This window comes from Dermacentor andersoni, chromosome 10 (genome assembly GCF_023375885.2).
Source record: "Dermacentor andersoni chromosome 10, qqDerAnde1_hic_scaffold, whole genome shotgun sequence".
NCBI lineage: Eukaryota > Metazoa > Arthropoda > Arachnida > Ixodida > Ixodidae > Dermacentor > Dermacentor andersoni.
In genome coordinates, this window is record NC_092823.1 from 40,272,961 (window position 1) to 40,300,062 (window position 27,102).

A 27,102-nucleotide genomic window follows, 5' to 3' on the forward strand; every position below is an offset into this window, starting at 1 on the left:
GTTTTCTAATGAAGCTGGATATTTAATTCCAGCTTTTTGTACCGAAATATAGCAGGGAATATTGACCATATATATAGTATGCGTCTTCGGCAAGTTTAACTTGCTATGCTCAGCCTGTTATACTTAGCAGTCCTTGTAGGGGGGATAGATATTGATGAGAGATCTAGATCGTTCGTGGTTGGTATTGTGTGTATTAGTATAGCTGTAGTATAGTCCCGAGCTTGGATCAGTTACATTATGCTTAACTGCACGAAAAGCTGTGCAGAGGGCGCGTCCTTAGTATCTGGAGCAATTATTGTCACCGCACCGTTCTGAATTCAAAACTAAGGATCAACGCACGGGGCGGCGTATACGTGAAATCCCGTGATTCTATACAGTATTTTCAATGGCAATGAAAAATACTGAAGTAAAGGAGACGTAGTATCTCAGGGAGGAAATGTTTGCGAGCCTTTAATAAGGCATAACAACCAAAGACTAAAATTCTGTAAGTGTCCACCTAGTGAATTGTTCATTTCGGCCGCCGCTGAGTGGCTGGAGCTTATACAGCGTGAAGGAAACTGGCTGTGGGCGCCTGTTTCCTTCGCGCCCAGCTAATCAGCACCGGAAGAGCAGACAAAATGGACGTGTCCACGTACAAGGTGGACAGTTACAAAATACTCCCTCCCCCTTTCCAGTTAGCTGGACAATCGGCCACTCACAGAAATCAGTCAACATTATTCGACACTGGCGCGAGTGGCTGTGAACGCGGCTGTAATCAGCGAGAGCGGCTGTGCCCTCAACCCAAGGAACAGTCCGGGTTCCAGCGTTGGGGTCCATTTGGGTGCCCTGCAGAGGTTGCTCCAAATTATGCTAAACGATGAGGCGTTGTTTACACTCTGTATTAAGCGCAAGTTCTGACTTTCCTTCACAGCAATACACTTTGTATTCTTTCGGTACGTTGCACGACGGTATTGCGGTAAAACATTATGGAGGAGCATATGAGATTCTTGTCGGTCATTCTTCCTTTCGTTTCTGTTATCTTTCATAACCCTTTTTGCCCTTTTCCCAGTATAGGGTAGCCAACCGGATATATGATCTGGGTAGTCTCGCTGTCTTTACTTTGATCTCGCGATCTCTCTTTTACTACTCCAAGTACACCTCAAACCGCGAGTATCACGTTTCTTTTATTATGCGAAGCATATTACTAGAGCTCAACCCAGCTCCTCAGGAGCGGCGGTGTCGCCTTCAATACCACGTGACACCGTGACGTCACGACAGAGGAGAAACGGGGCTCCAACTCGCGCCGTCGCCTTCAAGGCTGACCACGTGACACCGTGACGTCACGACAGAGGAGAAACGGGGCTCCAACTCGCGCCGTCGCTCGCGGCGTCGCGGTGGTATATAAGCAGCTGCGCTTGTTTCTAGGTGGCTTTGGCTCAACTCTTGCAAGATGGGCTGGGTGGGAATCGAACCAGGGTCTCCGGAGTGTGAGACGGAGACGCTACCACTGAGCCACGAGTACGATGCTTCAAGGCGGTACAAAAGTGCCTCTAGTGAATGCGGTGTTGCCTTAGAAACGAGCTGTTTCTAAGGCTCAGGCGTGCGTCGCTTGCTCAGGCGCACATTTCGTTGCCGCGCCGAACGCTGCGTTGCTCGACGCTCACCGCGTCCAAGGCGGGGCGCGTAGTCGCTGCGCCGTAGCTCATTGTCTTACATCCCTTGGCGGGTCGACGGGAACGCTGTCGCGTTCCACTCTTGAAGGCGAAGCAGAGTAACGCATGAGTTGTTTCTTCGTCTAGCCGAACCAAATATAGCCAAGCAACAGCAGTTCATCAGGCTAAACAGTGGTTCAACAACTAAAATAAAGGCTAGTATGCTTCGCATCCTGGGCTTAACCTTAGCTAAGCCACAGCCATTTTTATTGCAATATTTGCTACTGCTTAATTGAGCGTGCTTGAAATGTAATCACTCGTGCGATCGTCTATGTTAATCAATGCAGCTAAACGTGGCTGATACGAATGTCTTAAAAAAGGAGGTATGATTTTGTTGTCTTTTGGCCGCTCCATAATAATGAGCTCAATCGCATATGTTTCGCGGGTTGAATTTCTGTCACCGAGCAGCTCGATTTGCATACTGGCATTAAAAGCGACCGCTTAGCAATGAAGCGCTTTTTTTTATTCAGCTATCGTATAGGTCTCCTGCCGCCTTGGAATAATTTGACGGCGGCAAATTCTTAAATGCTGCCGAGCGCATCGCCAATGGCGCCTGCCTCCCGACGGCAACGTTGAAGACCGCAACAACGGAACTGCCGCTTCTCTAGGACAGTAGGCTTGCATGTATTTAGAGGAGTGTCCGCGCAATATACCTACAAATTCAAACATCTGAGATGGAGATTCCAACAGAAGACATATACGTGCAGAGAACGGTATCATTTTTATAAAGCGAAGTTTTCTTTGCCGCTTCTTTCGACTTTTCCACTGCTCCTGCTGCTAATGTCGCTGTCTGGAACGCCGCGTCGGGTGTATAGTCCAGAGCGTGTATGTAATGAAAGGAGTGCGGCACAAAGAAAAGGTGACGTGAGAGACTCGTTTGAACATTTCTATCGTGTCGCCTCAATGCCTTCGACTGCTGTAATTATCCGTGCACCCCCCCCCCCCCTCCTAGAAAAGCATTGCAGAAACTGCAGCGCTTACCTTTGTACTACCGCCCGACAGTCCAGAGGGGCGGTAGATAGAATGGTAGAGAGGGGGTAGGGAGAGGTGGGAGAGAATTGGTAGAACCGACAGAATGGACGGCAATGGCGAAATGAGCGAATAGCAGCCTCGCCACTCTTCGCTCGCGGCAGCTCACAAAAATTTGGCGGGGGGGGGGGGGGGAGGGGGTGGACGCGGCAGAGGGAAAATCGACGACAGAAGGCAAGGAAAAGCTACTGCTATACACGGGAACAGTTGCGGACAAACGGGATACATTTAAATTCAAGGTGCGCTACGTGCGATACGTTTCTACTATTTTTTAAAAATGGTGCAAATTTGTCAAACGAACCACTGACGTAGCGCCTGCAGACGCAAAGTCGCATTAAAGCACCGCAGCGTCTACACGACACTGCGTAAGCGGCCGCCAGTCAAATCAACACTTCTGCACCCCTCGCGGTAGCTTTGGCTTGGGTGTTGCTCGAGGTCCCGGGTTCGATTCCGATCGCGACAGCCGCAATTTGAACGGAGGCGAAATGTGAGAACGCTCATGTACTAGTCTTAGCTGCGCGTTAAAAACTCTGAGGTGATCAAAATTAATCCGGAGTCCCCCCCACTATGGCGTGCTTCATAATCATACCGGGGTTTCTGGCACGTGAAACCTCGAAAAGTTAGTTTAAACGTAGAGCGGCAGTTCCCCATAGCCGCGTGCCTCATAATGGCATGCAAAGTGCGCTAATTTAATAAAAAAAAAAAGTTCTGACGGGTTCTCTGTCCCGTGCCGAGTCAGGAGGAACGCGATTTCCTCCTCACTATCGCTTTATCATTTTTCCCGTGTATGTCAATATATAGTCCGTTGGTACACTAATTTTCACTGAGAGCATGTGAGGTATATTGAGCAAACGGCTGAGCACAGTGAAGCCACACTTCCGCCACGACGCGTTGCGCCGTGTGAGGCAATGACAGGCAGTGCTTTCTCGCAGGCTGAGAGCAATGGCGCGCAGTAATGCCTTAAGCAAACACGTATCGCGGTGTGTTCTGTGTACTATGTATAAACGAACGGAAGTGGTGAACGCAAGTGATATTTAGCATCACCTCACTGCTCTAGTATTGCGATAAACGCTGATGTGCTTGAAGACTCGCCGTAAGCATCACCGCAAATTATCGTCAATCAACGCAAACTGCACAGAAAGCTTCGCTCACATCGATTGCTACGGTGCGCGGGATCCGCATATATAATTTTCTTCTTTTTGGTTTCGTTCGCGTGCGAAGTAAGTTGTAACATACCATTTCAGTTCCGGTACGCAAAAAAAAAAAAAAAAAAAAGCAGTAATGCTATTCTCTTTTTCGCCGGTTTTTCGCTCAGTTGCGATTAGTAATGGTAATGGTATTAGTGGTAATGCGATTTTTGAAAGCGTCATTTTCGTTGACTTCGCAGTAGCAGATTGATTACTAGCAAAAAAAACAGAATTACGACCAATGCACCATTTTGCTTTTAAGTTTTACACCGAAGCTTCAGTTCTGGTATACGTAAGTGTGACGTCGCGAATTCCTGATTTTCTATTTTTCGTGTTTCGGCAGTTCGGGCTTAGTAAACGTTCTTGATATTCGCCAAGCTAATCCCTTCGCTCTTTCAGAATGCACTCCATATTTGAAATAGAATAAATATTTACTGCTAAAAAGTTAACTAGGCTCGAGCAGAGGCCGGAGATATTCATGACGTGAAAGAGAGCTGATGCGCAAACTTCAAGGCAGCTTCGACGCCCGTCTTTCCTTTATTGCATCTTTTTCGGCTTACCAAGCCTTGTTTTTTTCTGTTAATGGTGGTTTTATAGTATCGTGGAAGGTTCGTTAATATATACCTCTGAAATAATTTTGAATTGTCGAGTTTAACGGAGTTTTACGTAAGGGGTTACCGTTATCGTGGGACGATCTCAAAGATACCGCTGTCGAGAAATGCAGGCCTGTCCCGGAGATACATTGTGAAATAACTGCCACCTTTAAAATTGAATAACGGTGTAAATTGGTCTATCACTTGCAACCTTATACCCGAAAAATGTCTAAGGGTCTGAGTTATGGACCGATTTGCGCCCTTACTCACCTTTAAGGGTGTAAATTATTTTGCAGTGTAGTGCGCACGTGCGACTCCATATGTGCCAATAGGTACGTGCCACTCTTCAGTGAACCTCTTTGACGCCAACTAGGGTCACATGGTACGTATCACTACAACAAACAACAGAGCCTATACGTAGTGACATCTACACGTAGTGCCTCGCATTACGTACACCTGAACTGGAGTTCGCTCTGCTAAATTCTTCTCTGAAGGGCCCCTAAACACCCTAGTTTCGATATGGGCAGGCAGCGTGGTAGCTGAAGTGAGAGTCGGCAGAAACACGTTGCTACCAGTGCACGAATTGTCACCGGCCGAAGCTGATAACGGTGGCGTGATGTGCGTCATATCAAGCGTACGACGTGCTCTTTCAACGCTGGCTGATTCCGGGGTCAATGCGACGTCGAATAAACCGCGCGCCCAATAGCCGAAACCAACAGAGCTAATCAATAGCTAATCGATAAGCATCCCCCAGCAGCGTATCTTAAGAGAATTACCCGGAAGCTATCACTTGGCTTTTGCAATCATTCTTCAGTGTATTTCTGTCAGATTACCTTTTCTTTTATTGCGCGCGCCCTTGCCTATACAGTAATTTGATTAACGATACTTCACTGACGTAGGTGGGACCAGTTTCTCTCTCCTTTATTCGTTATTTGCTTTAACAGTCTCGAAGCATCACACATGCTACTAGAGACAACGTCCTGTTTATGGGGTTTCCGGCGAACATCTATATTTGTGACATTTGGCGAGGCATCCGCTCGTACTGTGAAAGTGATTTTTTCTAGGGAAGCTGCTACACCCTCGCTACCTGTAACGGCCTTTTGCACGCTGAAGAATTTCGTTTCAGTTGCCCTTTGGTGTCGGTAAAAGAATGCGACATTTCTAAAACGACGATTACCAGGAACCTCGTACGGAAGTGCTTCAGAAGTCAGAGAAGCTAATACGCTTTCCAAACGAAATGCAACAATAAAAAGAAAACATTGAGACATGCGACGCTTACCCTTTGAGTGCTCTTTTGCGTGTTTGTAGCACAAGGCGTTTGACTCACTTAATGACAGCGTTTTGGCACCTTCATCGTGCTCCGTCATATCGGCCATGTTTGTAGGCATGGAACTGCATTCGTCCTGGCTTAAGTATTGACCCTGACTTGGCGTCGTTTACTATCGCTTGGTCATTCACCGCAAACGCGATAAATAATCAAGACTAATATTGCCAGAAATGTATAGCGACAAAATTAGGCCGAAAACACGCGATTAATAGCGATTTGCTAAAAACGTTCGGAGGACGCTTAAGCTTCGCCTTTAGAAGAGTGGAAAGCGATATAATTCAAAGATCCCTTACTGCTTCTCATGTTTCCCGGCAACAGCAGCTTATGTAACCGTATTGTTTACCGGGAAACGCTGGCAGCGAGCGCTATGTACGAAGATGAGCTTCTTGGTTCTTTTTATCTTTATTTTATGGTGTTGCAAGCAACCGAGCGGACCGCGCCGCTCCTACCAAGACCTCAAACGGCATCTGGAAAACGAAAGGGGGTTTGTGTTTGAGTTTTCGCGTAAGAGAATCATGTTTTCTCGCATATTCAAATTATTATCCGACGCTATCATTCCTGTAGGTTGTGTGTAAGTCGTGGCTTGCGAATCTTCGGACGCACTTTACTTTGAGAAATTAAATTAGGTCCACGCGGAGGGCTTGCGTGGGTTGGGATGCGTGGTTTGAGATGATTTTCTTGGCCGGATACGCCGCCGCCGCCGACGCCGACACCAACACCCGGTTTTCTGCGACACAGGGCCCTTAACGCTATGGCGTTAAAAGGTAATTCTGCTAATACCCCTACCGTAAATTTTTACAGTGAAGCTGTTAGCCACTAGTTGGTCGGTATCTTCCGCAGCGCGTCCTCACGATTAAAAAAAAGAAAAGGAAGAGAGAGAGAAAACAGAACCCTTCAGCCATTAAAGCGAGAAGTGCGTACATTAATCGTTATCATGCTTACAACATACAGCACAACATTAGTTTCAGTAAAGAACAAGCACAAAGCTAGCATCCCAACCATATCATTGATGATAAGGCGCTCCTGATAACAATGCCAAGCACGCAGCGCTGCCCGCATACGTTTCCAGGTAAGGATTACTGCTGCGCAAGCTGCCACAGCGACGCAAGATTGCGGCGTGGGGAGTGACGTCACTAGCCTTTCGTATATGAAAGAACCAGCCTAACAATTCATTGTTGTTGCACCGCCGCTATGAATGGGCAAAGCATAGTTAGGACTCCTGAGGAGCAGTGTGAATACGAGGAGCGGCAAAGGGAACAGGAACGGCAATATGTCCAGCGGCGGCCTGCTGCTAATATAACCATTACTACCATTACTCTAAATTACCACTACTACCATTGCATTAAAGCAATATAGCATTGAATAACCCCCCCACCAACACACCCCTGAACAGTTGTTGTGATGCTTTTCAAAAAGCGTGCTCGAGATGCACTTTCCCAAGGCGGGGATGGCGAGTCAATATTTTAAAATTAATTGACACGCCGTCATATTCTTCGTGTTAAAAGAACATTATGTCGTTTAGTAGCGCCTGGATCATTAATATTGTTCAATGCCTATATGTTTGCCCAGTAGTGTCATTAATTACATTTTCAGGACTGGAGTATAAACGGTCGTGCTGCGTTCATATCTGCTTCATGGGATGTTTCGTTTTCTTTTCTTCAGCTGGATAATTCAAAGGTTTACCCCGCGACGCAAGGTAACCGTGGGACAGAGTTTTCTTGACTAAGGCGTTCTCCCTCACTCCAACGGCAGAAGTAGCAGTTCTGATAAAAAAAGAAAAGCCAAATGAATAAGTTCTCTGTATATAGAGGTTTCTTCCGCACTCGTTCTCTTGTCATGACAAGCAACCGATTACCTGCGCTAGCTATAGCTAGCGCAGGTAATCGGTTGCTTTTCGTGACAAGAGAACGAGTGCGGAAGAAAGGGATGCACAGTCCAGGACGGCAGAGATTTTGGTGATGTTATCAGTGTAGAGATTAGAAATTTGTACGCGTATGAGTTCATTGGCTCTTCGTTGACCACGACATGCCCGGTCGTATGTGGGCCATCATCTCTTCTTTCTTTTTAATCTCAAATAGAATATCAGCTGTACACCAGTTCGCTTTCTAATCCACACTGCAGTCTTCCTGCATTTTACCTTAGGCCTATAATTTTTCGTTCCATCGCCGTTCTCGCGGCCCCTGGCTTTTTCCCGAGCTTCTTTGTTACCTTCCACGTTTCAGTTCCATGAAATGGAGCAGGAGCTGTGCGTGCATGTTTTTCTTTCATGCGCTCGAGATATTCGCGTTATGAACGCCGCGATGTTTGTATTTCTTTCGTCATCCTCCGGTCTCGGGTGGCTCATTAACATTCCCCGGAATGGTAAGTGGAATGATGAAGGAGGAGCCTGCAAAAAGAATGAACGTCAGCGTAAAGTTCACTTCCTTGGCGAAAATTTTCTTTACTCAGCGATGAGCCGTGCACTCTGCCAAGCGTGCCTTGTTTGGCTCTCCCCCGAGCTTATTCTCATTATCCTCATTATACTGCTAGTCGGATGAAAATAAGAAGGAAGCCACGCTGTACCATCATCGTGACACATGTGTGCGCGAAGCCATCGCTTACTGTCCCTGTAAACGTTGCGTTTGCTCTATTAGCGCACGTCTCTCGTTAGGGTGCCCGGTTGAAAGCGAAATGAAAAAAGAAAGGAGAGAGAAAAACAGAAAGAAGAAGAAGAAAAGCGTGTGCCGTATTTTCCGTCGTAAGAGCCACCACGGGGCCGTATTGAAGTGAAGCCTTCGTTGAGAAACCTCACCGACTTTGTCGGCGCAACTGGCCGCTATTGTTGCTGTCTTGCTGATTAACTGAATCACGGGTAATAAAAGAATTGCGTGTCCGATCGAACCTCGGTCGGCCAAGCGCGACAGCCAGGTGCTGTAAACGTTAGGCCACGATCGCCATCCTGTCCTTGTATTAGGTCTCAACCCCACGCATGCCTTCCTCTGGCCAAAGCCAAGTAGCCCTTCGAGACGACTGGCACGTGAATCGCGTAGCATGCGACGCACGAGACCAAGGCAGCGTGTTAGGGTTGGGAAGTTGTTCAGAGTAAGGATGTTGGCTATCGGACGGAGCAATGCGTCGTTTGGGGCATGAATTCTCTTTAAGGCGAGTAAGGGTGCTAGCCATTAAACAGACCAAAACACCTCATAAAATCTTTACTTTGTGGAGCGGTGTACATTATTGGCCAGACCAACGCAGCGGTAAGGGTGTAAAATTATTTTACATTGGATAAAGGTGCTAGCCGTTACACAAACCAGAGCACCGTTTAAGGTGTAAAAATTGTTACGTTCGGTAAGGCTGTTTATTGGAGAGACCAAAGTACCGCTAAGGGTGTAAACATATTTACTTTGAGTACGGATGTTAGTTATTGGGCACACGAGAGCACCGTTGAGGGTGTTAAAATGTTTACTTTACGTACAGGAAACGTTTTTACATACTTAAGGGGAGTTTGCTTAGCCCCCAAAGTTAACGCCCTTAACCTCAAGGGTGTAAAAGTTGAAAGCCGGATTCCCGCACTACCCACACACTTGCAAGCTTTCGACCGGGTCCTAGCTACGCGCGCTGTAAGAGCGGCAAGACCTTACGGGTGCCGTATAGCGGCAAATCCGTAGTGTAAACTCAGCTCATTTCCGCCCGTAAACGAGGAGGCCTGAGATGCGCCACTTTGTTTCAGCCTCGAAGCACCAACGAAAGTGGAATAAAAAAAAAAAGAAGATTAAGGCAACATACACACACATACACAAAAGAAAACGAGAACGAACGAGAGATAGACGAAGCACATTGGCGTAAATTTGCATACACGAACGCGATACGCTGACGCGCTTCCGAGCCCTGGAAATGCGAGGGCTGACTCGCTTCGTAGCATTACCCTCTGCTATTTCTTTGTTTATTGTTGACATTATCGCGATTTGTTGCCTTTGCACGAACCGACTCTGAAGACATCAAAGCGTATACCTTTCTGGCGTCCCTGCGTAGAGCGCGACTGAGTTGTATGTGCTTCTCCATCCCGAAAAGAGCTTGCTTATTTCGAAGTGCATCGCAAGTCTTTACTCCCTCTCCCTATCATTCTCCTTCTTTTTTTTATTCTTTAATCTCTGTTTTAGAGTAGTCGAGAGAACTTCACGTCTCTCTCTTGTTAGGAAATTGTTCATTTGTCAGTTTCACGTTCTTGCACTCTTCTTTTTTCTTCAAGCCGCTCAGTTTGGCCTTGTGTCGCAAGATCTGCGATACGTATTCTGATATCGTAGACGATGCGTGAGTGGTTACAAGGTTGCCGTTTACGTTCGCGAGTGCATTGCATATGTCTCGCTTTTCAGTCGTTGCGCAGTCTTCTGCTTGCTCTCTTTTTATCGGTGGTTTATTTCTTTAATTCTGCAGTGTCTTGGCGCGGGCATTGGGCTCGAGGCAACATTGTCGCTGGGGTCGAGTTCCATACTGTCACACTGAATGACGCTTGAAGAATGGATGCCGGGTTGGGCGGTAACCGAATCACGAAAAGGTTTTAGCCAAGCATGAAGATGCATTCTTTTTAGTCTGCGACGTATTCAGATTTAATATTTTATATGCCTCACGTCCCGCTGGCACGTGGGAAGTTAAAACAGAACGAAGAAAGAGAGAAGACGTCTGTGGGTGCGGATGGAGCAAACTGTGTGTTGCTAATAACTCAACTCCCCGGAGAAGCGTCCAGTATTTATGTGTTCCTATTAAGAGGAAGCTTTAGCTCGGGTGCTCCTATACAAATACAAGTAAAAGGAGAATTCGTTTTTCTCGGCAACAACTGCACCCAATTTGACGAGGTGTGTTGCATTAAAAATAAAAACTTAAAATCTAGTGACCGTTGGTTTCGAATTTTTAATTTATATCGGGAATATTTTCTTAAAAATTGGCAAACATCGCAAATTCTCTAAAAACTAAACTATCAGTTTACAACTCCGTAACTGAACAATAAAAAACGATATCACAATTCCTTAAATTTCATCCAATAGTACACCTAAAGCGAACAAAATAAATATGTCGCACATGATTTTGAAAAAATTGTGATATGGAAATACAACTTTTGCGGAACCCTTGTACACAACGTAACTTTTAATTAATTTAATTATGGGGTTTTACGTGCCAAAACCACTTTCTGATTATGAGGCACGCCGTAGTGGAGGACTCCGGAAATTTCGACCACCTGGGGTTCTTTAACGTGCACCTAAATCTAAGTACACGGGTGTTTTCGCATTTTGCCCCCATCGATACACAACGTAACGAATTCACGTAAGACATAAACTGGTAAATCGAATTTGTCCGCTTTGAATGATCTAATAGATGCCGTTTACAGAATCGCGATATCTGCCCTAGATACAGAGTTAGTAATTTGTAAACTTGGTGCTGCTATGTTATTTTCTTGAACTTTGAATTTTTGAAAATTATTGTAATAAAATTGAAGCCCTAAATCGAAATTCCGCCACCGTTACCCCCAAGAAGTCTTCTTCAAAACATTTCGTCTCAGAAATCCGAGTATTGAACCGAAAAGAGAACGCCCTTATATCGGAAGGCTCTAAAAGCGTTTCGGTCACTGTTTTGCCGCACAGCTATCGGGCGCAGACATTTATCGTGTTCAGAACACAATGCTCTGCGGCTGCTTCTGTGACGCCCGGCGACGCCCGGCGACTTCAGGCGGCAAAATCAACGCAGAAGTGAGGTGTAAGCGCAGATCGCAGCTCGATTTCGAACGCGAACAAAACAGCAACACTTAAGAAAGGTGCTGCTTCCTTAGTGAACCGTTCCAGCGCTGTACTTTCGTCCGGACCCTCGACTCGGACTGGAGGGGTTGTTTCCGGTTCCAAGCGCCGATGCTATCTCATACTGGGCCTTCCTTCTTTTTTGGGGGGGAGGGGGGGACGAGTTTCAACGCTTCTTTTTGTTGCTGTTGATATTTGTTTTTCTCTCTGCGTCCCTCACAGGAAGTGCCTCCCGCTTACACAGTGACACACACACACGCAGGCAAAGACAGAGCAGCTAGAAACGAACCAAATGCAAAATAAAATTGCCGCGAGCCGGTGTACAAGGGGGGCACGCGACCGCTCTAAACCACCCCGGACCGAACGCAATTTTCTTTTCCCCTTCTTCCCCTTCTTCCCCTTCTTTTCTTTCCATCCTTATCTCTCGCGTCCTCGTTCGCTCCCCTATTCACGCCGCGGTTTCGGATCGTTTCGTTCGGCTGCTTCGCGCCGTGTTGCGTATATTGAATCTGGCCACCCATCAAGATGACGCCATTCAGGAGCCCCATTTCCCTCTTTTTGTGCGTGTGTGTGTTTGTGTACTCCCCGGCTTCCAATTCACCGAGAAACGTATACCTCTTTGAACCTTTCCTTGTACTTTTCGTTTGTTCTTCTTTTCGAGGCTTTCTTTCACGGTAATGGCCCGCGTGCTCCTTGTCCGAGTGCACTTGACGTTCTGAAGGCTATTCTATTCCTTGAATGCACTTCCTATCGATATTTCATTCTTTTCTCTACGAACTTTTCACTTCCTCCTCTTTTCCGAGGTAAGAAATGGTTTCGTTTTTGCTTTGTTCGTATTTGTTTATAGCTTTTTTTTCAAGCATCACGTGCCCTTCGAGCTGCGCACCTTGCCTCCCACTACAGCTCACCTAAGCCTTCTGCACCTCCCTACCTTCACCTACCAAGCCTTACACCTGCCTCCCCGGTCCAGTGGCAACCCCTACTTTCCCTCGAACAGAAACACAACACTCCGTATCTCTCTAAGGTCTCCTGCCTCACATAATTCATCGAGTAATCAAAAGCCGGTTCGCCTCGTGGCCTGCATGGAACGGCTTCTGGACGGATGACGTCAGTCGCCGAGTCACTTCCCCCATCATCGCATGCCACGTGTACAGCGTCGGTGCCTACCATTACGGAGAGCCTTGGCTTGCAGGAGGCGCACAGGCCAATATCGAGAGAGCGGGAGGGGGGGGCGCAGACCCGGCGGCTCCTTTGATCGGGCTTCTCTAAAGCATCCTGCGCGAGTATACCTTGGGGATGACATCCCGCTGGGAAAAGAGGGAGTCAGGCTTTCCCTCCCCCCGCCCTTTTCCCCACTTCACGTCATGTGGGGTCGCCTGGGGGCTTACAATGGGGAGTTCCTGGGGAGCGCCTGCACGTGATGTCGTCATCTTCTGGGGACGGAAGGCGGGAAGGAGACAGGGAGGGAAGCGAAGTAGGAAAACTTGGGGTGCGCGCTAGGCGTATGTAAAGCAGAAGGCATACGCGTCTCACTTTGGGTAGCGGGCACTCGACCAGTTTGCAGGCAGGAACGCTTTGTTGTTAGTCAAATCGCCCGCCGACAAGTCAGATCGAACCCCGCTTGTTCGTTGCTCTCATGCAAACTTGCTGCGCGACCGGCCGCTCGAGGCGCTTTGCGTGTGTTCGCGGACTGCTTTCACGCTCGGAAAAACACTTTTATGTAGCACGTATTGAGCAACAGAAAGCTGTATCGGGACTGAAGTACTAAAGCGCCAAACAGACGACACAAGAAGAGACACGGACGAAGCGCTCGTCCGTGTCTCTTCTTGTGTCGTCTGTTTGTTGCTTTAGTACATCTGTAACATGCAACAACTAGCCCAACAAAAAGTTCTGCTGTATCGGGAGTTTTTCGTGTTGGTCTACAGTTTTCTCATTGACACTTTTCATCTTAATATAATATTTGAGAAGGTGATTATTAATTAAGACTAATTAATTATTTAAGCGGAATGCAAAAAATACTTTGAGTACCTCCAAACGACGACGAACAATATAACCTTGGTTCTGCCTAGCTACATGGCATTTGCACATTTTTAAATCCCGGTGCTTGATAATTGGGGCACACTGTATATTGTCCGTCATCCACAGCCTAATGGTCCTTGTATGACATCATGCACTACTAATTATTGCTCTAATAACGAAACAATAAACGTGTTAACGCAGGCCTTCTTATTCGTTTCACCTAGATATGCTTTCAACTAGAAGAGATCTAAATGTGACCTGAAAATTCCCCTTATACACAAGAGAGTCACGAGTGAACTTTCCATAATGAAAATTCATATGTATTCATAACAGCCACCATGTTTTGGAGCCGGTTCAAGAACACCATCAGTAGCGGTTATCATCTTAATTTTATAGTTAATAACTCTTGCTAACGCCACCGTTAGTAACGGCAGTTGCTCACACGTTAGCAATGTATGTGACAACCACTTAGTAACACACGTAAAGTTAGTAACCAGTACTATGACTTTTTTCTAAAAGTGTAACACGGCAGAAGTTGCAACATAAGCAAGCATCATGACTCTATTCTGAAAGTGATTTTGGGCTTGCGACGTATTAGCCGTCACCGTCAGTGCTGCTGGTAAGGCTATGACTGTTTTCGGGTCACTGGATGCTGCGCATTGATGACATTGCTAATTCTGAGGGATGCCGTCAAAGGACAACGTTCAGTGTTAACTAAACAGCACCATAGCTGGATTTGCAGGGTCGTCTTAGCTTCGTTAAGCTTTTTCTCTCGATGCCTCTCCATTCTTCTGAGTGAAAACACCCACACACACATAAACAGAACAAGTGTTTAATGTTAACAGTTTCGACAGGTGGACAAGCACCGGTCTAACCTCTTGAAATCAAACACTTCGCTCAAGTTTTTTACACTTGCAAGACAGATTAAAGGCGTACCAAACCGCATTCCATCGAAGTGTAGAATTACAGCTGACGTTAACGCAGTCTATTTCAGATATGTTTTGCAGGAAAAATTACTTCAATGTGTTGAGCAGAAGCCGAGTTATTGGTAATCAAAGATCGACTGCGATCGCACCCGTTCTCGTTGCTGCTGGTCCTTCATTGCTTTGCATTGCGAAGGCTACGACGGAATGGGGTGGTGCCTACAACGCTCCGCCTTCCGGACGTCACCGTGGGGCGCAGTTGAAATTTGATTTTGGATGTTCACTTAGACGCCACTGCTTCCGGTTTTCTATCGCTCACGACGTGCCAAACATAGGGGCTATCCCTCAGCTTGCGGTTGACTTCGCGGTGTCTCATTCCTTTGCTGTGATATACAGTGTACTAGACAGCTACGCGCGGCTATTGTCGCACAGAGCGATATGAGTAGCACTAGCACTGCACCTGTCGCACTTCATCTCTGCGAGAATCGCACAACTTCCTAGAGTCGAACGAACTTGGTCTTTGTGTTCGCTCGTTCGGTCCAGTACGTTGGCAGTGCGCACATCGGCTAAGGAATGGATACCGCACTCCAGACTCGCGTTGAAAGGATCCTTAACGAGCCTCGACCATGATGGCGAGACATCTCAAGGGGGAGCAGCTCGGGAAGCAGACGGCCTTTTCGTCAGATGTTGCGGCTCGGGCCTTTGAGTCACGTCGCCCACAGATACCAATGAGAGCATACTCTGGTCCTCAGCGAGCCGCAGCTGCAGCCAACTGGAGTGGCTAACTATGTGCACGACGGGGCTGGAGCGCGTGCTCGCGTTCGCGTGCTCCAGTCTGGCCGTGCTATTTGGTGCGGATCAGCTTTGTCCTGCACCAGCTTGACCGATGGATCGTAGCACTATCCGAAGTGCACATTTTTCGCGATTGCTCAATACAAAAAGAAGGCCCCCAAGGCGGACTTCGTTTCCGGGAGCGGCCAGGAGCTGCCAGATCCCAGCCACGGCGGCCGCATTTCGATGGGGGCGAAATGCAAAAACACCCGTGTACTTAGATTTAGGTGCACGTTAAAGAACCCCAGGTGGTCGAAATTTCCGGAGCCCTCCACTACGGCGTGCCTCATAATCAGAAAGTGGTTTTGGCACGTAAAACCCTATATTTAAAAAAAGGTGAGCACCCCCGCGCTGGCAAACGTACTTGTGATCTGAGCTCACTTTTCGCGCGGTTTGAGACTATTTGAGTGTTCGAAACTTATAGAAATTAACGAGACCTGACGGCTACGAAATGCGCGGCTAAACTCTGTGCCCCCCCCCCCCCCCCCCCCCAAAAGCGGCCAAAGTTTCATTCCAACGTGGGCGGGAGGGCGCGGGCGAGCGTTGTAGCAGACGACAGTCGGGGAAAGTATATACGTACGATAGTCGTCCATGCGAAAGTGCCTAATTGCTATAGAAAATGGAAACGCAGATTTTAGTGCGTTGTACTTCTGCTTGTTTCGACTGCGCCAATAAACGTGCACGGTAACAGTATGAAGAAGCGCACTGATTCAAACATCCTTCTTGATTGATTGATGTACGTTATTGGCCAGCAGCAGCCGCGAATGCGAATCTGCTATACCACGAAGTATAGCAGCTCGAAAAGAGTGACGAGAAGGCTTCTGTTGAAAAGCGAGGGTTTGATAAATACTTCACCTCGCGCGCTCGTATATATATATATATATATATATATATATATATATATATATATATATATATATATATATATATATTGAAATGGGGTTTATTGTAGCTCGTTCGAGGGATCGTAGGTAGCTCTAGATCACGAGTCCTAGCGCTTCGCATCAACAACCCGCGCTCGTGTCTCGCGCCGCCGCGGTGGCAGTCCGCACAGTGCCACATGCATATTACCCACTACAACTACCCCCGGGGCGAAGAGGAGCCATCCTGGCGACCTAAGGCGATGATACGATAAGGGGGTCGTGGTACGGCTTCAGGCGGCTGACGTGAACAGTCTCGCGGCCACGGCGGCGTTTGTCCGAAGATGGCGTCACCGGTTAGACCACATAATTTACAGGCGAAGTACACGCGACGACCCGGTAGGGACCTTGATATTTCGGAGCAAGCTTTGGGCTAAGGCCTGGAGCTTGGAAGGGCAGCCGAAGCCAGACGTGAGAGTCCACGGCGAAGGACTGTGTGGGCTGATCGTTGTCGTGGCGATCTTTGTGGATTCCTTGGGTATCCGACGTGAACGAGCGAGCCAGTTGGCGGCACTCTTCAGCATGGCGAGCAACTTCGGAAAGAGGGGTGAATTCAGAGGCATCCGGGTCATATAGTAGTACGGTGTCGAGGGTAGTGGATGGTTCACGCCCATAAAGAAGGAAAAATGGTGAGAAGCCTGTGGTAGCCTGAACGGCGGTATTGTATGCGTACGTCACAAAAGGGAGGACATCGTCCCAATTTGAATGATCCGACGCAACATACATGGTGAGCATGTCCCCAAGGGTGCGGTTGAATCGTTCCGTTAGACCGTTAGTTTGTGGGTGATACGCCGTAGTGGTGCGGTGAATAGTGCGGCACGCGGCGAGTAGCTCATTAATAACTTCGGACAAGAAGACACGGCCTCGGTCACTAAGTAGTTCTCGCGGTGCGCCGTGCCGTAAGACGAAATGCCGTAAGATGAATGCGGCGACGTCGCGAGCAGCAGCCGAAGCAAGTGCAGCAGTTTCAGCATATCTTGTCAGGTGGTCGACTGCGACAATTATCCAACGATTTCCGGCAGCACTGCACGGAAGAGGCCCATAAAGGTCGATGCCAACCCGATCAAAAGGACGTGCAGGACACGGTAAAGGTTGCAGAGGGCCTGTCGGATGAGAAGATGTCTTGCGTCGCTGACAGGCGGCACATGACCGAATGTATTTGCGGACATAAGAATACATGCCGCGCCAGTAGTACCGCTGGCGGAGCCGCTCGTAGGTTTTCAGGACGCCAGCATGAGCTTGTTGTGGGTCTGCATGGAAATACGTGCATACGTCGGAACGCAAATGGCGAGGGAGGACTAGCAGCCATTTGCGACCGTCGGGCTGATAGTTTCGGCGGTACAAGATGGCGTCCCGTAGCACGAAGTGGGTGGCTTGGCGACGAATGGCTCGAGGGCATGTAGACGTTGAAGAACTGCTAAGAATGTCAATGAGAGACAGAATCCACGGTTCTTTTCTCTGTTCAGACGGCATGTCAGTAACAGCAAGCGTAGCAACCGGGCACTCTATGGATGAAGGTGGCCTTTCGTCGGATCGCATGGGCGCACGGGAGAGCGCATCTGCATCAGAATGTTGGCGCCCGGATCGATAAATGACGCGAATGTCAAATTCTTGGATCCGAAGAGCCCAACGTCCAAGACGCCCCGACGGGTCTTTCAGTGACGCAAGCCAGCAGAGCGCGTGGTGGTCTGTCACAACGTCGAACGGACGGCCATACAAGTAAGGGCGAAATTTGTTTAAGGCCCAAACTATAGCTAAACATTCTTTTTCCGTGACAGAATAATTGGATTCTGCCTTCGTGAGAGCACGACTCGCATATGCAACCACATATTCTGGAAAGCCAGGCTTCCGTTGTGCAAGGACGGCCCCAAGACCAACGCCGCTGGCGTCGGTATGAACTTCAGTCGGTGCACTCGGGTCGTAGTGGCGTAGAACAGGCGGTGATGTAAGCCGACGACGCAAAGTTTTGAAGGCTTGGTCACATGCCGGAGTCCAGTCACGAAGGTCACCAGAGCCAGCCAGGAGCTTCGTCAGGGGAGCGATGATGCAGGCAAAATTGCGCACAAAGCGGCGAAAATAAGAGCAAAGACCGACGAAACTGCGGAGCTCTTTCACTGTAGTCGGCCGCGGAAATTCTGCGACAGCACGAAGTTTGTCAGGGTCGGGAAGGACGCCGTCTTTGGACACGACATGGCCAAGTATGGTCAGCTGGCGGGCTCCGAAGCGGCACTTTTTCAAGTTAAGTTGAAGGCCGGCGGTGGTAAGGCAAGTAAGGACTTCGCGTAGACGAGAGAGGTGAGTGGTGAAATCAGGGGAGAAAACTACCACGTCGTCTAAATAACACAAGCACGTCTTCCATTTGAGGCCTCGTAGAAGATTGTCCATCATCCTTTCGAATGTCGCGGGTGCATTGCAGAGGCCGAATGGCATTACTGTAAACTCATACAGGCCATCAGGCGTAATAAAAGCTGTCTTCGAGCGGTCGGATTCATCCACTGGCACTTGCCAATAGCCCGATTGCAAGTCCAAAGAAGAAAAGAATTCGGCACCATGAAGACAATCCAGGGCGTCATCTATGCGCGGTAGAGGATAGACATCTTTTCGTGTAATCTTGTTGAGGCGACGATAGTCCACACAGAAACGAATCGAGTCATCTTTTTTCTTAATGAGTACTACAGGAGATGACCAAGGGCTGCAGGATGGCTTGATAACACCACGTTCAAGCATGTCTTCAACTTGCTCGGCGATGACACGACGCTCGGTGGATGACACACGGTACGGACGCTGGCGTAATGGTGCGTGGTGTCCCGTATCAATGTGGTGAGAGACGGTACTCGTGCGGCCTAATGATGCTTGGTTGCAGTCAAAAGAGGCGTGAAAATCATTTAAAAGAGTAATAAGCCGCTCACGTTGTGTCGGCTCGAGGTCATCGGCAATAGAGCGACAAAAAACATCCGGTGGTACTCGGTTAGATGGCACATGGGGTGCCAGTACTGTTACGTTGGCAGTATCCACGTCGTCGGGCACAATAACGTCAGCGTCCACAGTCTGGATGGTACCAATAGTCTCGCCACAGTGCAAAGCCAAAGTGTACGAATTTGGGTTAGAAATCAGTATTTCTGCAGCCCCATGGTGAACCGTGAGGAGGGCGAAAGGCAACAATATAGGCTGGCGGCGAATGAAGACGGCAGCGGGTGAAAACATGACCGTCGCTTCGGCAAGCGATGCGCATGAAAGAGGGACAAATACCGCGCTGTGAGGGGGAAGGTCAGTATCTGAAGCTACACAGATCCTGGTAACATCATGAACTTGAAAGTCGTGAGATGGCAAATCGCACAGAACGGAGAACGGAACCTCAGCACGTGCACAGTCAATGACGGCGTGATGGCGCGACAGAAAATCCCAACCGAGAATCACATCGTGGGAGCAACAAGTTAGCACAAAGAAATCAATCGAATACAAAATGTCTCGAATCAACACCCTGGCAGTGCACATAGCGACTGGCTGAACTTGTTGTGCACTGGCTGTTCTAAGCAATAATACCGAAGGCATCATGGTCACTTTCCGTAATTCACGGCAAAGTTTCTCACTAATCACGGATACAGCAGCACCTGTATCGACGAGCGCAAGACATTTGATGCCATCAACAGACACTTCAATAACGTTAGCGGGGGGAAAACGAGGACTTTGATGTTCCGACGATGACGCAGTTCGTGCCTCAGGAACTGCGGAAATCAGTTTTCCGCCTCAGTAGTACTGGCACTGGGCCTACGACGCATGGGTGAGAGTGAGCGCCGACGAGGGGAAGGTGAGCGACGAGCATTGTAGAGCTGTGACTGCGGTGCTGGTATGTCATCAGCAGCGTAGACTTCCGGTGGTGGTCGTGAAGGCATACGGAAAGGTCGGAAGCCGGAGCTGGGTGGTCGCGCGGTGCCCACGAAGGCCGGCAAGCGCCGGCGGCAGAAGCGCGCTACATGTCCCGGTGTACCGCAGGCATAGCATATTGGGCGGTTGTCAGGAGTGCGTCAAGGATTTGTACCTTGCTGCTGTGCGCTGAAAAAGGCAGCGACCTGCTGGCGAGGCGAGGGCGGATGAGAGAACACCGGCTGGAGAGGCGCTGAAGGCGGAGGTGAGAATCCCGGCAGACGAGGCGCCCGTGCAGCGGCTTCTGCATACGTCAGAGGCGCGGCCACAGGAGCCGGCTGACACGGAGGTGGAAGAGCTTCGGTCACTTGCTCTTGAATTACCTGTCGGATCGCTGGAGCCAAATATTGAGAAGGCTTCTCCGTGGTCGGCAAAATCGAGAGCTGTCGCGCGACCTCCTCGCGCACAAATTCTTTTATTTGCGTCAGCAAAGTTGTGTGGTTGTCGCCAATAACCAATGCTGCTAACGAATCTTCCGTAGGCGGTGGGCGCCGAGCTAAGATGCGTTGTTTCCGTAGCTCGTCAAAACTTTGGCACAAGTTGATAACTTCGGCCACGGTACGCGGATCCTTCGCTAGCAACATTTGAAATGCGTCCTCATCAATGCCTTTCATAATGTGTTTTATCTTGTCCTGTTCCGCCATTGACGGATTCACGCGCTTACACAGGTCAATGACATCTTCGATGTAACTTGTGAACGTTTCACCGTGATGTTGCGCGCGCCCCCGTAAGCGTTGTTCTGCGCGAAGCTTGCGCATAGCGGGGCGCCCGAACACTTCTGTGAAACTTGTCTTGAATCTGCTCCACGTTGTGAAATCGTGTTCGTGGTTTCGGAACCAGAGGTTCGCGACGCCGGTTAAGTAAAACAGCACATTGTGCAACTTCGTGATGTCGTCCCACTTGTTATGCTGGCTCACCCTTTCGTAAGATGACAACCAATCCTCCACGTCATGATCATCGGTGCCGCTAAATATGGCAGGATCACGCTGGCGCAATGCACCGGAAACGATGATCGTCGGAGGCTGTGGTGCATCTTCCTGGGTGGTTTCGTCAGGCATGGTCGCAGCAGTCGGTAGCGTCCGGCTTCGGAGTTCCAGTTTTCGAGGTTACCCCGCACCTCCACCAAATGAAATGGGGTTTATTGTAGCTCGTTCGAGGGATCGTAGGTAGCTCTAGATCACGAGTCCTAGCGCTTCGCATCAACAACCCGCGCTCGTGTCTCGCGCCGCCGCGGTGGCAGTCCGCACAGTGCCACATGCATATTACCCACTACAATATATATATATATATATATATTTATATATATATATAAAATAATAACCATCACCATCAGCGTACTTTTATCTCCATTGCAGCATGAAAGCAGCCTCTCCAAGCGATCTCCACTTACCCTTGTCTTGCGCTAGGTTATGTTATATTGTGCCTGCAAATTTGATAATTTCATCAGCCCACCTAATTTTGTGACGTCCTGGACTGCGCTTCGCATCCCTTAGCGCCCTTTCTGTAACGCTAATGGTGTATCGGTTATCTACATGCCCAGCTACGTTTTTTTTTTCCTTTTAATGTCGACTAGAATATCGGTTATCCCCATTTGCTCTAAGATCCATACCGATCTCTTCCTGTCTCTTATCGCAACGCCTAGCATTTTTTGTCCCACAGCTCCTTGCGTAGTCCTTGTGCTCGAGCCTTCTTTTCTACTTTCCAATTTTGTGCCTCATACCTTAACACCGGTATAGGATGCAACGATTGTATACTTTTCTTTGCAAGTATAGTCGCAAGCTCCCAGTCAGTATACTTTTCTTTGTAACGATAGTCTCAAGCTCCCAGTCAGAATTTGGTAATGGCTGTCGTATGCACTCCCAGCCATTTCTCATTATTCTATAACTTTTCTTCTCGTGATTAGGTTTTCCTGGGAGTAAACCTAGGTAAACGCCAAATAAAATACAACAGGCAAGCGCTTGTCTGTGGTATCTGTTTCCTCGTGTCCTTGTCTTATTCGCGCTGTTCAACCTCAGTTCCAAATTTGAACCAACTATGCCTCGTCAAGATGCTACTAATGGATCTTATTCATTGCAGACTATTCTTTCATGAAGCCAGCCTGTTCTCTTGCTTGATAGAGTTCACAACGTAAAAAACGTGCTAGCGAAGCATCCATATGAGCCCATTCGTTCAATACACGGCTTTTCATCGCCGGTTCACAGGGCTTAGCGCCATCCGTATGACGAGGGAACGCTTCCGGCGGAAGAAAAGATAATGCGACACGATATCCGTTCAAAACAGAGCTGGCGTCATTCTGTTCTCAAAGGCGCGAAATTTGTTTTGGTGGAATGCCATTAGAACTGTATACTCATATGTCCCGCCATTCGACTTGACGAAGCGCGGATAGCGATGCAGTAAAGGGTCAGCCGTACGGTTGTTGAAATCGCACTCCTGCACAGAACATACTTGCTTTAGAGGCCGACGAAAGCTCTGGGTGTAGAGCGCTGGTCCCAACGTCGGATGCCAAGCCCGTCGGCCAGCCCAGTTGCACGAAAAAAAGCTAAAGTAACAATTATCTGGCGGTCGTAACGCACTACTTTTGACCGAACAGGTTAAAAAAAAGGATGATGAAACTACTCGCGCCACCAAATTCGGACAAATCTCGACAAGCAAAGCAACACAGCGTATCAGGGGTGCGTATTGTGACAGGTGAAAAGTACGAGCGCCTTTCTGCACACTTCAGGGGCTGCATTGCGTTGCAAGTGATAGCGGCGTCATCGCCCCCTCGTATACGGTAGACGCTGAAAAAAAAATATTTATTGATAATGATAAAGTAAAATAGAGCAGTCTTTTATTTTTCCGTCACGCGCGTATAAAATTGATTAGGAATACTATTTTCCTTCGGTGAATCTATGTCGCGTGTTAATTAAAAAAACGCTTTTTCTTTCACAATGCTTGTTCCCTCCTCACGTATAGTCGCGCTTCAGTGGCTGCGCCCATGATCACCCTTGCTAATGTCGGTGACAATTTGTTCTGAAGCGCTTTCCCGTCGAAGCTTGGCGACCTATCTGTATCGACCTTTGAATTCAAGTGTTGCGCTGATTCTATTGGAAATTATCTTGGCGAATATCTTGTACAATACGGAAAGCAAGCTAATGCGCCTATGAAGCTTCAATTAATTGCGTCTCCCTCCTTATGAATTAGTACAACGTTGGCATTCTTGCAGCTCTCTGGTACACTTGAAGTCACGAGGCATTGCGTATGACGGGCCGCAAGCTTTTCAAGCATAACATCTCCTCCATCTTTGGCTAAATCGACTGTTATTCCATCTCCTCCTGCCGTTTTCTTCCTCGGGACATTTCCTGCAAGGCCCATCTAAATTCATCGCTAGTTATATAAGGAACCTCTGTATCCTCTTCGTCACTATTTCCAATGAAGGTAGCCTGGCTGTTCTGGACATGTATAGCGTATAGCGAGGGAAGCATAGGGGAAATTATTTGACTAAAAAACAAAACTGAAATGTAAAAATGATACGGTGGAGGGAAATGAAAACAGAGCAACAAACAAACCTGCCAACCGCGGCAGCCGAACTCATACCCTCCCGTATGTTCGGCAAACATTTGTTGCAGTGCCAGAATTTCCTCAGCGCCACTGATTCTACTAAACGCTACGGGCTCGTCGCACACTCATGCGCGCTTGCACACCCCTCCACGAAAGCAACCGTTCGTTCCCTTGTTCGCTTGCTTCTGACTGCTAGGCCCTCTCGGACATGGACAGCCACTCAGGGCCATTTCGCACCTCCACTCTGATTGCAGCTGTCGATTAAAGCACCGCCACCCTCTCTAGGCTTACACTGGGCCATAATACAATGCTCCGTACGAGCAGATTTTGTGTGTGACTGGTTCGAAGCCATCTACCGCGTTTTTTTTTTTTCGTTTTTTGCTTCCCCATCCACGATATGACTTCGGTTTCCCGCCGGCGGAGATCCCTTGCGCACTATCTTTCTGGCTTCCCTGCTCTCGTATCCCCTGCTGGACTTCGTTCATTCTTTATATTTGCTGCCCATTCGAGCTCCTCGTTCTCGGCGAATCGCCATCTTGGCACGTGCCTCCTCTCTCATTCGCCCATTTCCGCACCGATCGAAGCACCGTAGGGTTTTGTCAGCTTGTCCTTTCCTTGCGATCACTTTCGTGCAGTTTCCTTTTTTCCCCACGTGTCTTTCTATCTGTTTCCTTCTCTCTTTGCGTTTGCTTTAAGATGGTCGTTCGTTGAGCCTGCTGTCAGCGCCGCAGATGGCTCCCATATATAATAGCGCGCCTGAGCTCGTTACGAGCTTGACGCGACCGATAGCACGCCCTGAGGTGACGTGGTGGGCAGAAAAAAAAAACAAGCGAGACTGCGGGCAAAGAAGGTAGTAACGACCGGGGACCCATGGGCTCAAAGTGACAGGGGACAGGTGCCGACTAAATGATGAAGAAAACCCTGCCAATTGTTTTTTAAGGAAGAGCTGTTCAGGGCATATAATATGTTCAACTCTCCTTGGCGTGGGTAGTAGCATGTTAGTCATCGCATTTTATAACGATGACTCTGGGCAGCAGAAGAAGCCGCCATTAAACTCCGGGTCTTCTCTCTAGTCAGGGTTCAAGCCCGGGTCTGTGACTCGCTAGCTCTCGTTCTTTTGTCGGCGGACCGTCTTTAGCGCTGTTTGAGATGGCGTTGAAGGCTTTATTTGACAGTTCACTTGATGAAATTCGAGCACGAGAGATCTAGCTTCCGTGAGAGGCGACGCTGCGCAGCAATAGGTTGAGTCGAGGAAGAGCTGTGTATTGAGGTCCCCTTGTGATTTTCGGGCTTATCCGAGTTCTTGTTGGCCTTTGCAAGTAAAAAAAAGGGGAAACATATATAAAGTATGTTTGAAAAAGAGTGATTCATTCATTGGTCGACTGACCGAATACAGATATGAGTGATCTTCGTATCTCGAAGTACTGCATCTTTTCTGTTGCTCGTCTATATGTTCATTACTCTGTGGTATATTTGTATTATTCCCGATCCTGTGTGAGACCGGAAATGGCTCGCGGTATCATGAAACAAATGAGAAAAAAGCGCTGCTTATTTCTTGACAGCTTGACAAAGTTCGCACCTCTAAAGAAAGAAAGAAAGAAAGAAAGAAAGAATGCTAGAGTTTGGCACTAATGCGCGAATGGCGAGCGTGAACCAAGATGTCTCCCCGGCGCGATGGAAAGGCGATGGGCGAGGCCTGGAAAGGCGAGGCCTTCCGTCGATCGGTTGATCGCTTCCGGTTCCGTTTCTTTCGTGTGCATTCCGTGTCACTCTTCCGTATCAGGTACGCTTCAAACCTTTTTCCTGGGCCGATCCTGGAGGTAGTGCACAGCCGCGCGTATACAATGACATCATTTTCAGGTTTGGGCTGTGCTATTGCTTCGCAATTTTTAATATTTAAGTCTAAGAAGATTTGAGATAAAAGATAGAGATGTGCTGTCGTTGTTTTGTTTCACGACATTTGTTTGTTGGCTGCCATTCTCAGAATTCTGAGGAATAATTTTGTCAGGAATGTAAGACGTACCTGGTATGAGCAACTTTAGTGATTGAATGGTGTGGCAATATAAGCCGCATATACCGTATGTCACATAGCAAAGCGTGGCATATAGCATACATATGCCTAAATATATACAGAAGCTCATGGCCACGCTGACGACGGCGTCAAGAAATTCGCTTGGAGTGTCCACATAAGTGCTATCGCAATGAATGAATGAATAAAGCCTTTATTTTAAGGAAGGGGACGGCTCTAGGCCGCTGTTGGGGATTAGGCTGGAATGGAACGGGGGTTCCTGGATTGTTGGCTTAAGCACATCTTCATCTCAGTCTTCGATCTTCCGCTTTATGCAGACTCAGGTGCATGTTCAGTTCCGCCGCTCTCGCATGGACTGGTCGACCCCTTCAACACTACTCGAAACAAGCCACTGTGTCTGCCATATGTCGCAGTGGCTTTCTGTGCTTCAGGCTTAGTTTGTATTGCAATTTCTAGTGCTCTAATGTCTCCATGTAGTAAATGTTGAATGTTGGATCTCCCTTGTGAAAAAGCTGCACAGCTCCAAATGAGGTGCTGCAAGTCTGCTCTGCATGGTTCCTGGCAATGTGTGCATCGGGTATAAGTGTTCGCAATCGTAGCTGTTGGGTTGGTGCCATTTCTCAAGTATGTGTGGTGTGTATGCAGCGTTGGCCATGACACCTCTTCCGTGCGAGTAAGCCCGCCCTTGTCGTCAAACACATGTACTGGTGTAGCTTCTACTAGTCTCCGTTTACTGTGTGCTTTTATTTTAGTGCTAATGTAATGCATCAGTGCTCTGCTAGGAGAGCCTTCGGCCAATATCTTTAGGTATGGATTTTGGTCCGCTGGGTTCGGCGAGGAAATAGAGTGTGGGGAGCTGTACGTGTAATCAAGCCCACCCGCTTGCGCGGCAACTGCGTGAGCGGCTGCGTTTCCCGCATCCGTGCCGGTGTGCCAAGGTGCCCATAGGATTTCAACATTTGTACCATCGTCCTGTATTCTCTTTAGCTTTTTTCTGGTGTCATTGGCCACAGCATCATCTGTCGTAGGCACCGTTAATTCGGTCACCGCTTCGTACGAGTCAATAAGGATCCTATCGCAATAAAATAACGAAAATGTAAATGAAAGTCGATGGACACGCGACTTGCCGCAAGTGGAAGCCGAACATTTATCTTCCACGTTCCGCAAGTGATTCTCTACCGCTGATGTAACGCAACAGCTTTCTTCCTTTACACTTTCTTGGACAGGTGTGTATGTGTATACTGTTTCTAGTCCTGGGAGTGTTATCCAGCGCCCCGTCAAGGCCATATGGCGGTGGATGTATATTTCAAACGCGGCCATTGCT

At 48.3% G+C, this 27,102-nt stretch overlaps 1 protein-coding gene across 2 annotated transcripts in view; it reads left to right on the forward strand.

Moving 5' to 3' along the window:
• Window positions 1-27,102, forward strand: part of inaE (inactivation no afterpotential E) — a 203,551-nt gene that overhangs the window by 80,918 nt on the left and 95,531 nt on the right. The window lies entirely within an intron of this gene.